The sequence below is a fragment of the Eupeodes corollae genome, chromosome 1 (assembly GCF_945859685.1).
Source record: "Eupeodes corollae chromosome 1, idEupCoro1.1, whole genome shotgun sequence".
Classification (NCBI taxonomy): Eukaryota; Metazoa; Arthropoda; class Insecta; order Diptera; family Syrphidae; genus Eupeodes; species Eupeodes corollae.
Genome location: NC_079147.1, coordinates 213,928,349 through 213,941,209, shown reverse-complemented (window position 1 = coordinate 213,941,209; position 12,861 = coordinate 213,928,349). Strand labels below are relative to the sequence as shown.

Here is a 12,861-nt window from a genome sequence, read left to right as displayed (position 1 = left end):
ACACTCTACACCTCACCTCCTAACCTCACCTCAACCTTTAAGTTTCATTATGGCAAAGAACCTACATATTTCCTATGTCTACAGACATACATACGAGTATATATAATCGCAGTATGTTTTCAGTTTGATTTATTTGTGGCGCACCACCACCGCACCGGACATGTTACCTCCTTTACGAACGAGTAAACCACTATACCTGAACCAGTGAGCCGTTTATAATTAAACGACTCAATTGCTGCCAGCGCCATTACCGTTACACGAGTCTTGTTAGGTACAACGGTATACAATGTCACCATCATCTTATCTTCCGTATCTACATTATACGAGTACCTATAAAACACAACTAACTACCTTGTACTCCTGACTCTTGTGTCTTCTCCATCCATCCACACTCCAGAGATATTGGGCAAGGTTTAAGTCAAATGGTTTGATGATTAAACTTAACTGCTTTTGACATATTTAACCTTTTTGACTTATGACAGAGATCAACTTTTGTACTGTCAGTGTTATGTCACTATCGCGTACCCTACCAAATCCACTATATGTCATTTGACACTTTGCCCAAGTCAAGGCGGAAGTGGAACATCATCGGAGAAAAAGAGAAAGAGAGCGAAAGAGTCGTCTCTAATGGTCGTTTCTGTGTGTTAAGGTAGATATGAACACAGGAGTCATGTTGTTTAAAGGATTATGGTTAACCATAGACCCCCAAAACGTATATAATGTATCTCTACTTATTTTAAATTTTAAAGGAAGGTTTGTCATAATTATAATGATTTTTGAATGCGCAAAGGGTAAGGTATAGAAGCTGAATGAAAAGGCATTCTGCATCAGTATTATTTCTAAGCATGTAGCCTTAGCTTTTTTTAATTTATTAAATGAAAATGTCAAGTGGTGTATGGAGGTTTGGCGTAGCAAAAGGTCCCTTTGGCGGAGTTTTTCTTATAGAAAAGTAGCTTTACAAAACAGGGATGTCTTTTTCTATAGCTACTTAAAGTCAAAGGACTATACTATACCAGGAAGGGTGTGGGTTGAGCTTTAACATACATCCAAGCAACCAATCCAGATACGAGTGATGATGACTTATCAAAAGGATGTGTATCTGCATAAGTTAGGAAGTTAAATAAAATGTCGAATTTCCGGTTAAAAGTGATTTTTTCTTTTTAAAGATGAACATGCTCGACATCTCATGATGTCATTGAAGAACGATCATAAGGATAGTCGGTTATGTGTATTAGTATGCATGTATCCCGCATAAAAGCAGGTTAGGTTAAATTACAGCATATTAATCATTGAGCATAATGACAGCTTAGCTTTGGATCTAATTAAAATAATTTTCTACCTAAATTGAGGCTGCTTAATGTCATTCAACAACAAAGTTTAATGTATGTATACAAAGGATGTTAAGTAGAATTTGGTCGTCTTCTTTGCAAAGACATAAATTCAATCTCATGAAAGCTTATAGGGTATAGGTAGTCATTAATCACCTCTTTAATTATACAAAATGGAATTAAAATTTAATACTGTAGTTATAGTTCGGAGGGGCAAATAGTTTTTCTTTTTTCGTAATAAGATGAAAGAAGAGCGCTTGTAATTTGAAAGAGTGATGAACACGAGAAAGAGGAAGTGTCAAGGAGCTATCGCATTAATTTTATCTTCAATCGTACTACAAAAGCTTACTTTAACTCAACGTGTCTTAGAGAATCTTTAAAGCTCAGGAAACTTCAGATACTTAAAATTTGTACAAATTTTCAAGGTCAAAGGAAATGTTTTACATTTTTCACTAATTATTTATGCTAAGTACCCCAGAGGAAAGTTGTTGGGGCAGCAAACGAGAGAGGGGGGTGTTTCCACTGAGGCACCACTCCTTATCCAGATGGCAGCGGAGGAATTCCAGAGATGGGATCAACGGCGGCGTCTACAGTTCAAGAAAGGCTGAACTACGTAATGAACACCTTTTAGGTCTTCTATGACTTATTCGTAGCCCAGGACTATAAGGAGCGGTTTATCCGCCTCCCCGTCCTTGGAGTTATACTAAGGATCTGGGCCTCCAGGTTGGGGGTTGTGCCATCAGGGTGACTTCCTGACCACGTAAAATCTCCTAATTGCGAAGCACCAACAAACCTCGGATACGAATTAAGGACAACGAACTTCGGACATGCACGTGGAATGTTAGGTCCTTTAAAAGACCACGTGACCACCAGCAAATACGATTTGATGGGCCGGGCAAAAAGAGGATAAAGAACTGTGACATTTACTATGGTGACTGTTACCGAGAAAACCTACAGCGCTTATTTGGATGCGGCTTTGTCATTGGAGCCAGACTTAGGCAACAAGTCTTGAGCTATAGGTGCATCAACGAGCGCCTCATGACCGTCCTCATCAAGGCTAAATTCGGCAACATTGACTGATATGCGCGCACGCCCCCACAGAAGAGAAGGATGACAACACCATATATATGTTCTTCGAGCTCTTAGACAATACAGTGCCCTAGCTACGATATTAAATTAAAACGATTTTAATGCCAAGCTAGGAAGGGAAGACATCTTTCTGCTCCATAAAGGTTAGAAACAACTTAACAGAACCATTCGAGGTAAAAAAAAATTTTAGGCAATGTGATGCGCTGTCATGCGATTTTTTTAACATCGTGCTTGAAAGAACAGTGCAGAGCTCACACGGCAACACTAGAGGCACTATCATTTAAAAGTCTGTCAAATTACTTGCATATGCTTTTGACATTGACATAATAGGAAAAACTCTGTGTGATGTCAATGGGGCTTTTGTGAGTATTGAGGCAGAGGCGGCAAACATGCTGTTGTCAATAAAGGACTTACAAAACCGGTGTCTTGGTCAAAACGTCACCATCGAGAGACGTAACGTTAAAGTAGTCAAGGACTTCGTCCACCTAGGCTCCGCTATTAACGCAGTTTCTTGGCTATAATATTTAATTATGTGTTTTACTTTTTGTTTAAAAAAAAACTTAATAACACTCTTTAACAATTTTGTAAAACTTAGCGATAAATTAACTCAATAGCATTCAAATAATATTATGACACTTTCCTTGACAGCTTATTTTGACAGTTGCCGTGTATTAACACTAAAAACTTAAAACCGCGATATGATTTACCCTATTTTAGATATTTGTTTTCATAGACTTTTTATAATCTTCATTGCTTTTGGAATCTTATAGCCTCTTTTAACATGACCTATTTAATTAATCATCTTTTTTAAAACATATAATTTTACCGGAAATACTTTGACTCAATTCTCAAGGCCTAATAACTTCATGCGAGAGAGTACATCCACTGTACACGTCGAAAATTGCATATAGCACTTCCTATGTACTCAATTGTTAAAAAAATGTTTAATCCCTTTAAGTGTCAGGGTTTATACTGCACTAAACTATTCTTTAACTCCTCTTGTCAAACACGAAATAAGTTGTTTTCTCTAGCACCTGCCATTATAAAAGTGATTAATATAATTTCTGTCCCTATTCTTTTTTATTCTAGCTTTTTAAGTGCACAATTTTTTCGTATTATTATTATTTGCCTTCTTTAAGCCAGAGAGCGCTCCTAAGTAGTTCTCTATGCCTCACCTTAAAATAAAAAAGACTAGAAAAGACCCAGGTGATGGTAATTAACTTATAGAGCATGTAAATTACTTTTATTTCACCCGTCTACTACGTCTATGTCACCTTACATCTCTATACCCCTTTGCACCATCCTATACTTCACCTCCAGCTCCTATTATATCCTCAACATCAGAACGTTTTATAATTTTGCAATTTTTAATGGGCTTCAACTTCAATACCGCCTCGACGATGACTCGACGTGCATAGCACATAAGAAGACGTGCGCGACAAGTTCGTTTGGTTCTTCTATTTCAGGGTATAAAACGAATAAGGATGAGGAAAAAAATGCAAAAAAAGGAAGGAAAGGAAGGAAGAAAAAAAGAAGAAGGATACAAATTTAATTTTGCACTTCAATTGGTTTTTGTGAGAAAGAGTGTGGGCCATGTATAGGTTAGGTGTTCTTTCTCTGCATAAATTGAAAGGAAGTGCACTTTAAGAAATAATGACAGAATAATGAAATGACAAGAGATAGAGGAGGTATGCACGGCTTGAATCGTATACTTAATATTATGTACACTACTCAACTTTAGGCCACACACACAGTATATACTATACGGCAGCCAGGAAGCAGTGGCAGCAACCAGAGTCAATGGCAAATGGCGTGGCGGCGGCGGCGGGCCGATCCGACAAGAGGGGCAAATTTTGTTACAAAAGTGAAGTTAAAACTTTTTTATGTGTGTCTTATCCGCCAGGCGTTATTTTTGATAAAAAATAACACTGAAGGATTAGAAATATTCCAAAGCGATGCTATACTTAAGGCCCCCATATGGTATAAAAGGGCCCATTTATATGTCTGTATTTAATTTGGTTTCTGTTGAATTTGTTCAAAACACGAGTATGGATTTCGGAAAACAGAGAGAATGTTACCTGATCAACATAATTTAGATGATATTTTATTCAAACGGCTTGCTTCATCAACCCGACTAATAACAATGCAACCACATAACATAAAAAAATGTGCACGTTGCAACACCGGCTGAAATTAAAAGAACGAACTCATTTTTTAAGCAAAAATGTTTTGACAAGAACTGTTGGCAAGCACGTTCAAAATATTTTGGCTTCTTCGAGTCCTACGATCCTCAAACAATCTGTATCTTCAAAAGAAGTTCAAATTCCATAACCAACAAGCTTTTGCCATTGAGTGAATTAGAAACTCTTCTAGATTTTAGGTAGATTACTATAGAAATCAATGGAACAAACTTTAGAATTAATGTAGGTTTCTGAAAAAAATCACATTTTACGCTTCTAGGATTTTATTTTAAATTTTTCTTACCCTGAACCACATACTGTTGACGTAGACAGTAGCATTTGAAGTCAGTAATTTTTTAATAGACATAAAAAAGGTTCTTTGGACATTGTAGAAATTACATTTCGGACCGTCTTATTCAACAAAATAAACGCTGGTGTGCCCTGGGCTTCGTTGTGTCTCACACGATGTTCCGTATTATTGTCTGAAAGGTCGACAATCCCAAAAATGCTGCTAGGTATTAAAATATTCTCATAGGTTGTAAAAAGTTTTTTACTCCTTTTGATCTGGATATAAATCTCATATTTGGACTGGTGCCCCAATAAAGTACTAGAATCTTAATAGAATTTAAAAGATAGCTTGTCATTTGCTTCTCATGTATAGGGTTGTTTTATCGTTTATATATATATATATATATATTTTTATAAACAATTTCTAGTGAAATCGTTTTCTCCTTTCTAATCCTATCCTTCTTTCCTAATTGCTCGCGCTGTGTCTAATCATTATAAGGGTATTCAAAACCCCTTTAGTGCGCGCACAATGTAAAAAAAATATCGCTTATGAATACAATTGCAAAAATATTTTGGCGAGTCTTGGTAATTGTTTTATTAAAAAAAAATTAATTATGCAAGATCATAAATCAGATATTTACACTCACATCGTAGCTTGGGGTAAAAAGCATCATTTGATCTTGTAAACAGAAATGGTTTTTCTATAAACTTTCACAACTTGGATTGAAATATCTTCAAAAATTCATAAATGTGATCAGGGAAATGTACACACACACCAATGCAGCAGTTTGGAATAAATAAAATACATTGAGTGGAGCAACAGTCCGTTGAGAACTAGGGCCTAGTGACTTACAACTCTCAACCATTCCTATGTGCGAGTAATGGTGTCAGGAATGGAGGTAGTTTGGAATAGTTGATCATATTTAGCTCGGTTTAAAACACATACAGGAGTGAAACAAGGTTGCCTACTAAGTTCATTATTGTTTTCTTAATTTTTACACGATGTAGTAGACGATCTTCAATATCCGGAAAATATACCACTGATGATTAATCCTTTATCAGAAGATGTAGGGGTTGAAAACCAATACTAGTTAGGTGAAAATTATGGTTTTTACTCGATCTCTAAGAATTCACCAAAAAAGACAATGGAACTTTAATGGTTAACTCTGAAAACAGTTAAGGAGGACAGGGTAGTTATTTTGTGTAAAACACTGAATTTCAGTCAACAACTTACGAAAAAAGCAAAAAGCTTTAAAAGTTTACTTAATCTTCCTTGGAAAACTGTTTTTCTAACAAGAGAGTTGTTCTTTCTGGAAAATATACATTTTTTAACAAAGTTGTCAAATCAACTCTTTGTTATGGCTGGCTCTTAGGTTTCTATATACCTGAAAGCTGGTTTGCCAAAACTATCAATAGGTACACCTAATTCGCAGACTGATTAAATATTAAAGATATCTAGTCATTAAGGCAACTCGAGCTTTGCTAAAAATTAAGAAATGAAGAGTGGTGGTATACTAGTCGGAAAAACATTGGTAACGCATGTGGAAAAACCTTAGTCGTAGACATGAACAATCTTAGTAGTTTAAAAGACCAATTTTACTACATTATTCAAGTTTAAGAAAATACCACCCAAAATCCTTTCATAAAAAAGCTTGAGAGTCCAATTTTCATCGGATGCAAAGCATATGGGTAAACACATTTTCAAGTTTTAAATTCGGTCTCCTGAAAAATTTAGATGCTATGACTAAGGCTAGTTATGCATTCATGAGACGAAATATGGAATGCTATTAATTTCATCAGAATACGTACGCCACAGATTTTAAGTCCATATTTTGTAACCATGTTTTTTTTTTGTTATATATTGGAAATAAGATTAATTCTAATTCTTCGTGTCCTAAAAATTCTATAGGGCCTGAAAACCATCTTAAAACTTCCACAGGAACTCCGGACCTGCCAAACAAAAAAGTTTCTATATATTTCTGGCTTATTATTTTTTAGAACAATATGTACGAGTATATCGATTATAAAAGCAATTTTAAGAATTTCTTTTCAAAGTAGAGAAGGTCGTCAAAAATACAAGAAAAAAAAATACTCACCAACTTTATCAAAGCCAATCAAATTTAAATTTTGACGTCTGTCACTGTCACTGTCAGTGATGTGATTCCTCTCACATGATGCACATCCACATATGTCAAAGAGATAAATAAATAAAGTTCTACGAAGGAAAAACTTTATTAATTAAGATGCATCTCTCATAAAATTCAATTTTTTTAGTTCTTATATAGTTTTGTTGCAACAAAGTACCAACTTTATGTGTAGGTATAGTTTTTAAGTAATTACAAGAAGACTCGCTGAAAGGTTCCATCATTGGAAATATAAAAATTTGTAGTTCCTGGGGAGGGTAAAAATAATAATTTGCTTATAAAAATTCCTCACAACTCGAATTTCAAAATAAAGAGAGATAGAATTTTAATTAAAATTTTATGACTCGTCAGTTGCACATCGTCTTCGTCTCATTCGTTCTCTGTGTCTGGTTCTCTAGGCAATTAGTTTAGTTTTTGGCAAAATTTCTAACATGTTCTTAGGGTTTATTATTTTCTGTTTTTTTGAAAAGGGATGGTAGAGGGTAACGGGCCTTGAGGGTGAACAAATTGTATAGTTGTTTTTGAAGGGAGTTTAATAAACTTTCAACTTTCATACACAACACACAGTTTATCAGAGACTTATGGTGCAAAGTTGAGGATTATTTTTGGTACTAACATGGAAGCCTTTTGCTTGTTAATGTGTATGAACGTTTTTGAAACATTTTCGGATTTTGTATTTTGAGTACTTTAAATGGAAAAAGAAACGATTGTTTGTATAATAGAATGGCTATTATTAAATAGGGATAGGAATTTGTTATCATTTCATGACATGAGTGCCTTTAATGTGAAGAGATGGTTAAGTTATTGCGTTAAGTTACATAGCTATACTTTGAACTATAAGTATTTATGCTTGTATGTTTTTCATGCTAATTCAAGGACTTAACCACAACCCTAATTTATGATCCTTTTAATTGTTAGCACTTCATACTTTGGAGGGTTTCTTCCCGCAGAATTATTAATGACAATAATAACAGTATTTGATTAAAATTGTACTTTAACGAAGGTAATGATTTATTGTTATCGTCTTTTGGTCACTTGGTGTATAATGTTCAAAGATTTAAAATACTTGTTAAATTTTATTTATATAGGTGGCTGCTTAAATGGTTATAGCAATACTAAAAAATAGATAAATATAAAGCAAGAAGTAAATAAGCATAGTTAAACAAAAATCAAGAATTTGTTTTTCTTTTTTCACTTTTCTTGGCTGGTATAAACTTCAAAAACTTCAAAAAAACTTCTTACATTTTTCAATATTTAAAATTTAATTGGTATAAATCGTTTGTAATAATTCATTAAAAAGAAATATTTTTAAATATGCTTTTATGAATAAAATAAACGTGTCTAAATAAAACAAGTTTTGTCTATTTAGTTGTCATTAAGTGTTAAAATGATCAAACTGTCAAACTCTGAATTGTAAAAAACTGATCTCAAAGAAGCGATTTCTTTTTATTTTTTTTATAGTTTGTTTTCAACCAGCTTATTCATGTATTTTTTCATAACTTGCTTTTTAAGATTTTCTAAATATTGTTAATAGCCTTAAAAGTCCTTTAAGGGTTTTATAAAAAAGAAATTTCATTTGGATATTTAAAAACTGAGTATTTTTAACAATCGATTGTAGCACCATATCCCTTTTATGAAATTTTCCATGATTAATTCTTCGATAACTCCAGGTATTCCATCATTGAGGCCTTGAAACTATTGTGTCATATATAACTTGATATTCTTAATCGTTTCATAGATTTTGTATGGTACTAAAGTCAAGGCTATGTGCAGTCCAAGAAAATAGATTGATTTGGTGATCACTGATCTACTGCTTCACCAGCGTTTTTCTTTTTTAGTTCAGAGCTGAGCACTGAGCAGAGTCCGAGCGAACAGAGTAGAGTAAAGTAGAGTTCTGAGCAGAGTATGTTCAGAGCTCTCTGATTTAAGTATGAAACAACTTTAGCACTAAACTGTCCTAATTTGAAATGTCAAATGTCAGAATGTCAAACGTAAATACTTGTTAATTAAGAAAAGTAAGACTAATTTATTGTTCAACAAAAATGGATAGCAATTATTTTAAGGGAAGCATTTAGTTTGTTTTTAGATGATGGAGATGAAAAACTTACTGTGGAAGTTAATTCAATGCGAATTATAAAAAATGACAATTATGCCAAAGAAGTGGTCCTGAGATTCTCCGACAAGACTTTAAAAAAAACATTTTCTAGTGAATCCAATTGTATTTGATATATTGTACCAAAAACTTCTTGCCATGGAACAACATAATTATGGACCTGGTAGGGAATCCACCGATATACTCGTAGAATTTGATTCATAAAAATGCTGTACGAGTATGCAATTCATTTTTTCTAAATTATCTTACTTTCTGCACTAGGGCGGACAGCCTGTTCTGCCATTTGTATTGTTTTCACGATGATTTTTTTTAAATTCCTGGCTTTCAAATATCAAATTGTCTGTGTTCAGCATTTTACTCCGTTTACTCTGTTATTTTATTGGGACTTTACAGAGTGCACTCTGAACATATTCAGAACCAAAAAAGAAACACGAATTTGAAGTTTTGAACGATCAGAGTTTAAAAAGAAACAACATTATTTTTTTGACAGTTCGAGCTCTGCTCTGAACTAAAAAAGAAAAACGCCAATAGTTTTCTAAGATGCTCTTATACTGATGCTACTCTATTTTTACAATTTGCTCTACACTGTGCCATAATAACTCAGCCCCTACTATGATACACCCTAGCTTCACAATGTTTACTGTGTTTCCATGGATTCAGCTCCTGCTGTGATGGACTCCAAACATAACTCTTTCTGTCAAATCCCATCAAACGGTCTCATCGGACATTTTTCCAAAATAGTAGCGATCGGACTCATTGCTCCAGTCAACATTTTTCCAAAATCGGACTCATTGCTCCAGTCAACATTTTTCCAAAATAGTAGTGATCGGACTCATTGCTCCAGTCAACATTTTTTCAAAATAGTAGCGATTTTCCTCGATACCTATTCTCTAGCGAACTTAAGTCTAGTTGAAATATATTTTTTTGAAACCACGGGTTTGCGCTGAGCTACGTAACCAATCAAGTTCTTCTCATTTAGTTTTCTAAGGATTCTTCTGCTGCTACCTTAATGATGGCCTTTATATACTTCATCTTAAATTTCAGCTGAATTCATAAATGTTTTTTTTGTATAAGCAGTTACTATGCGATCATCAGCAGAATTTGTCTTTTCTGCTGGCGGAATTTTTTGGATGGTGTCACGAGTTTCAAGAAAATCAACGGCATTGTAGACAAACTTTTTTGATAGTCTCACCAGCTTTGCGTTTTCTTTAAATGGTTTTCCGTTAAAGATTTTTTCATCGTTATGATAATCTTTCTGAGCTTTTGTCTACAAGACTGTTGCCGGCTCATTTAACCAAATAGTATTTTAAATTGTGCTACAAAAACTTTCTTTAAATTTAAGCTTAATTTTTTTCTAAAATCTGAACAATATTACTGTTATTTTACGATTTACATACAATTTTCGCTAAATCTTTGACCACATAAAAAAATTACATTACCAAAGCTGAAAATAAAAATGACCAACCCATAGAAAGTTATTGCAATCGGTCCGATTTGTTGAATTGGAAATTTTGACATTTCTCGACGTAAAAAAAATTTTGAGAAAAAAAAACCTTAAAAAAAAACAATAGTTAAACTTGGTAAAAATTTACTTCGACTCATATATTACATGTCACAGAAACTATTGTTTCCGAAATTCTGTAAATTTTGCATAAAAATCCAACAGTCAGTTTTTTCCTAAACAATTGAAATCTGCAAATGCTACGAAAATTTAGTAAAAATTGTTTTTCGACTAAAAATATCGTTAACAAGAATAGATTTTGAAATCAAACTATTTCATCATACCAAAATATTGTTGGGCATTTTATATTTTGTTTAGAATAATTCAACTAACTACTTTTTTAGAAAATCACGAATGCCTTAAACCTTTTAAGCTAGACAAATCGGCAGACAGGATGGCAAGTTATCAGTGTGGGTCGCACCCCAGCCTCTTTTTTTTAGATCACAATATGTTAACATTATGTCAGTAGATCGAATGCTATCGCTAAATAAAATGTATATAAAATTAATTCAAAAAGTGGTTTTGCAGATGGTTATTTTTGTCATCTTGAAACTCTTTGGCCAGCATTATAAAGGGTGTCCCAAAATTAACGCAAGATTTGAATTAAATAGAAAACGCCGTTTTTAGTCTTTTGATAGTTATATTTTTATTGACTCGTAAAGTACATAGGATAGGGATATGTATAGAATAACACATCGGACAAATGGCCACTACGGCTTTGCATGCACATGCGCACTCTTTTGTTGAAATTTTCCATGACCATTCTGCATAAATGTGGCTGATTTTCGTTGATGCAGCGTCTAGGAGGCCAATTTTGATCACCGAAACGAGAGAGTACACGACCTGGAAATGTCTAATGCAGTAATTGAATTGTATCACGGGCTGTATGACATGTGGCACCGTCTTGTTGAAACCACATATTGGACACATCAATATCATCCAATTTTGGCAGAATGAACTGTGTAATCATGTCGCGATATCGAGCACCAGTAACAGTCACTGCTTGACCAGCATCATTTTCAAAAGATCAAAATGAAAATGTGCTTCATCGCTTAGGATGATTTTGCTCGAAAAATCAGGGTCCATTTGTTGATGTTCAATAATCCATTCAACGAACTCTCTTCTCTGTCCATGGTCATTAGGCTTCAATGTTGTGTTAATTGAATTTTGTATGCATGAAGACACAGATCTTGAAATTTGCCATTCTTGTCCACGACGTCGAATTGAGGTTCCTGGATTGTCAGCAACACTCTTACGCACTGCTTCGACATTCACATTTGAACGGCTTGTTTTTGGACGACCAGTGTGTTTGGCGTCTCCAACGGATCCAGTCTCCATGAATTTTTCAATTAATCTCTTCACAGTTGACGAAGTTAAGAATTTTCGAACTGCAGCCGCCAAGCTTTGACTATTTTTGAAATATTCTTTAATAATGAGGACACGTTGTTCTATCGTGTAACGCTCCATTTATAATAACCCTATACTGTTAATTGTCAAATTGCTTTTTTTTCAGGGTTGCCAACACTTCACTGCACAAATGGCGGCAAATTCAAATCATGCGTTAATTTTGGGACACCCTTTATTATTTAAAGTATACAATGGTCTCAGCAGCAGTTGAGTTGCGAGGAAGTAACATCAAGTTATAAACAAACTAATTTAAATTTTGAAAACAATATTAATTAAACCGTTTTTATGATGATTGGCCTTTTCCCGACATTCTGACATGTCTATTTTATCCGTAAGATTATGATCTTGAGATGTGATGATTTGGAGACGTTGAGCCATCTGTCAATAAATTTTTAAATGAATGCATTCAATGTGTGCATTCAATGATCGTTCATTTGCTATGTTAAGGGGGGCGTTCAATTTTAATAAATGTATGTACCGTTTACATTAGATAAAAATAACTTAAGATATGCATTTTATTTTTGAGAAAATGAATGAAATAGTTAATTTTCTTCAATTTCTAAAAAAAAGGGACCAAATGGAATAAAAAATGACCATGCGACCAAGTGAGAAAATAATGGCCAAATTTGATCGTAAACGACCAAACTGGCATCCCTGATATGGCAATCTAATCTTCTGAAATAATACAAAAACATTTGAAATTTGTTTTTGTCAGCATAAAAAAATATAATTTGTAACTTACTTTTATTTTGTGAGAAGAAAATCCTTAAATCTGCAAAAAAAAAAAACAAAATTAAAAATAATGCAATTG

At 33.9% G+C, this 12,861-nt stretch overlaps 1 protein-coding gene across 1 annotated transcript in view; it reads right to left on the bottom strand.

Moving 5' to 3' along the window:
* LOC129948564 (toll-like receptor 4) overlaps window positions 1-12,861 on the bottom strand; it is a 141,064-nt gene that overhangs the window by 46,822 nt on the left and 81,381 nt on the right. The window contains exon 2 of the mRNA XM_056059670.1: window positions 12,793-12,822. The gene's annotated coding sequence lies outside the window, so the exon portion shown is untranslated. The remainder of the gene's footprint in view (window positions 1-12,792; window positions 12,823-12,861) is intronic.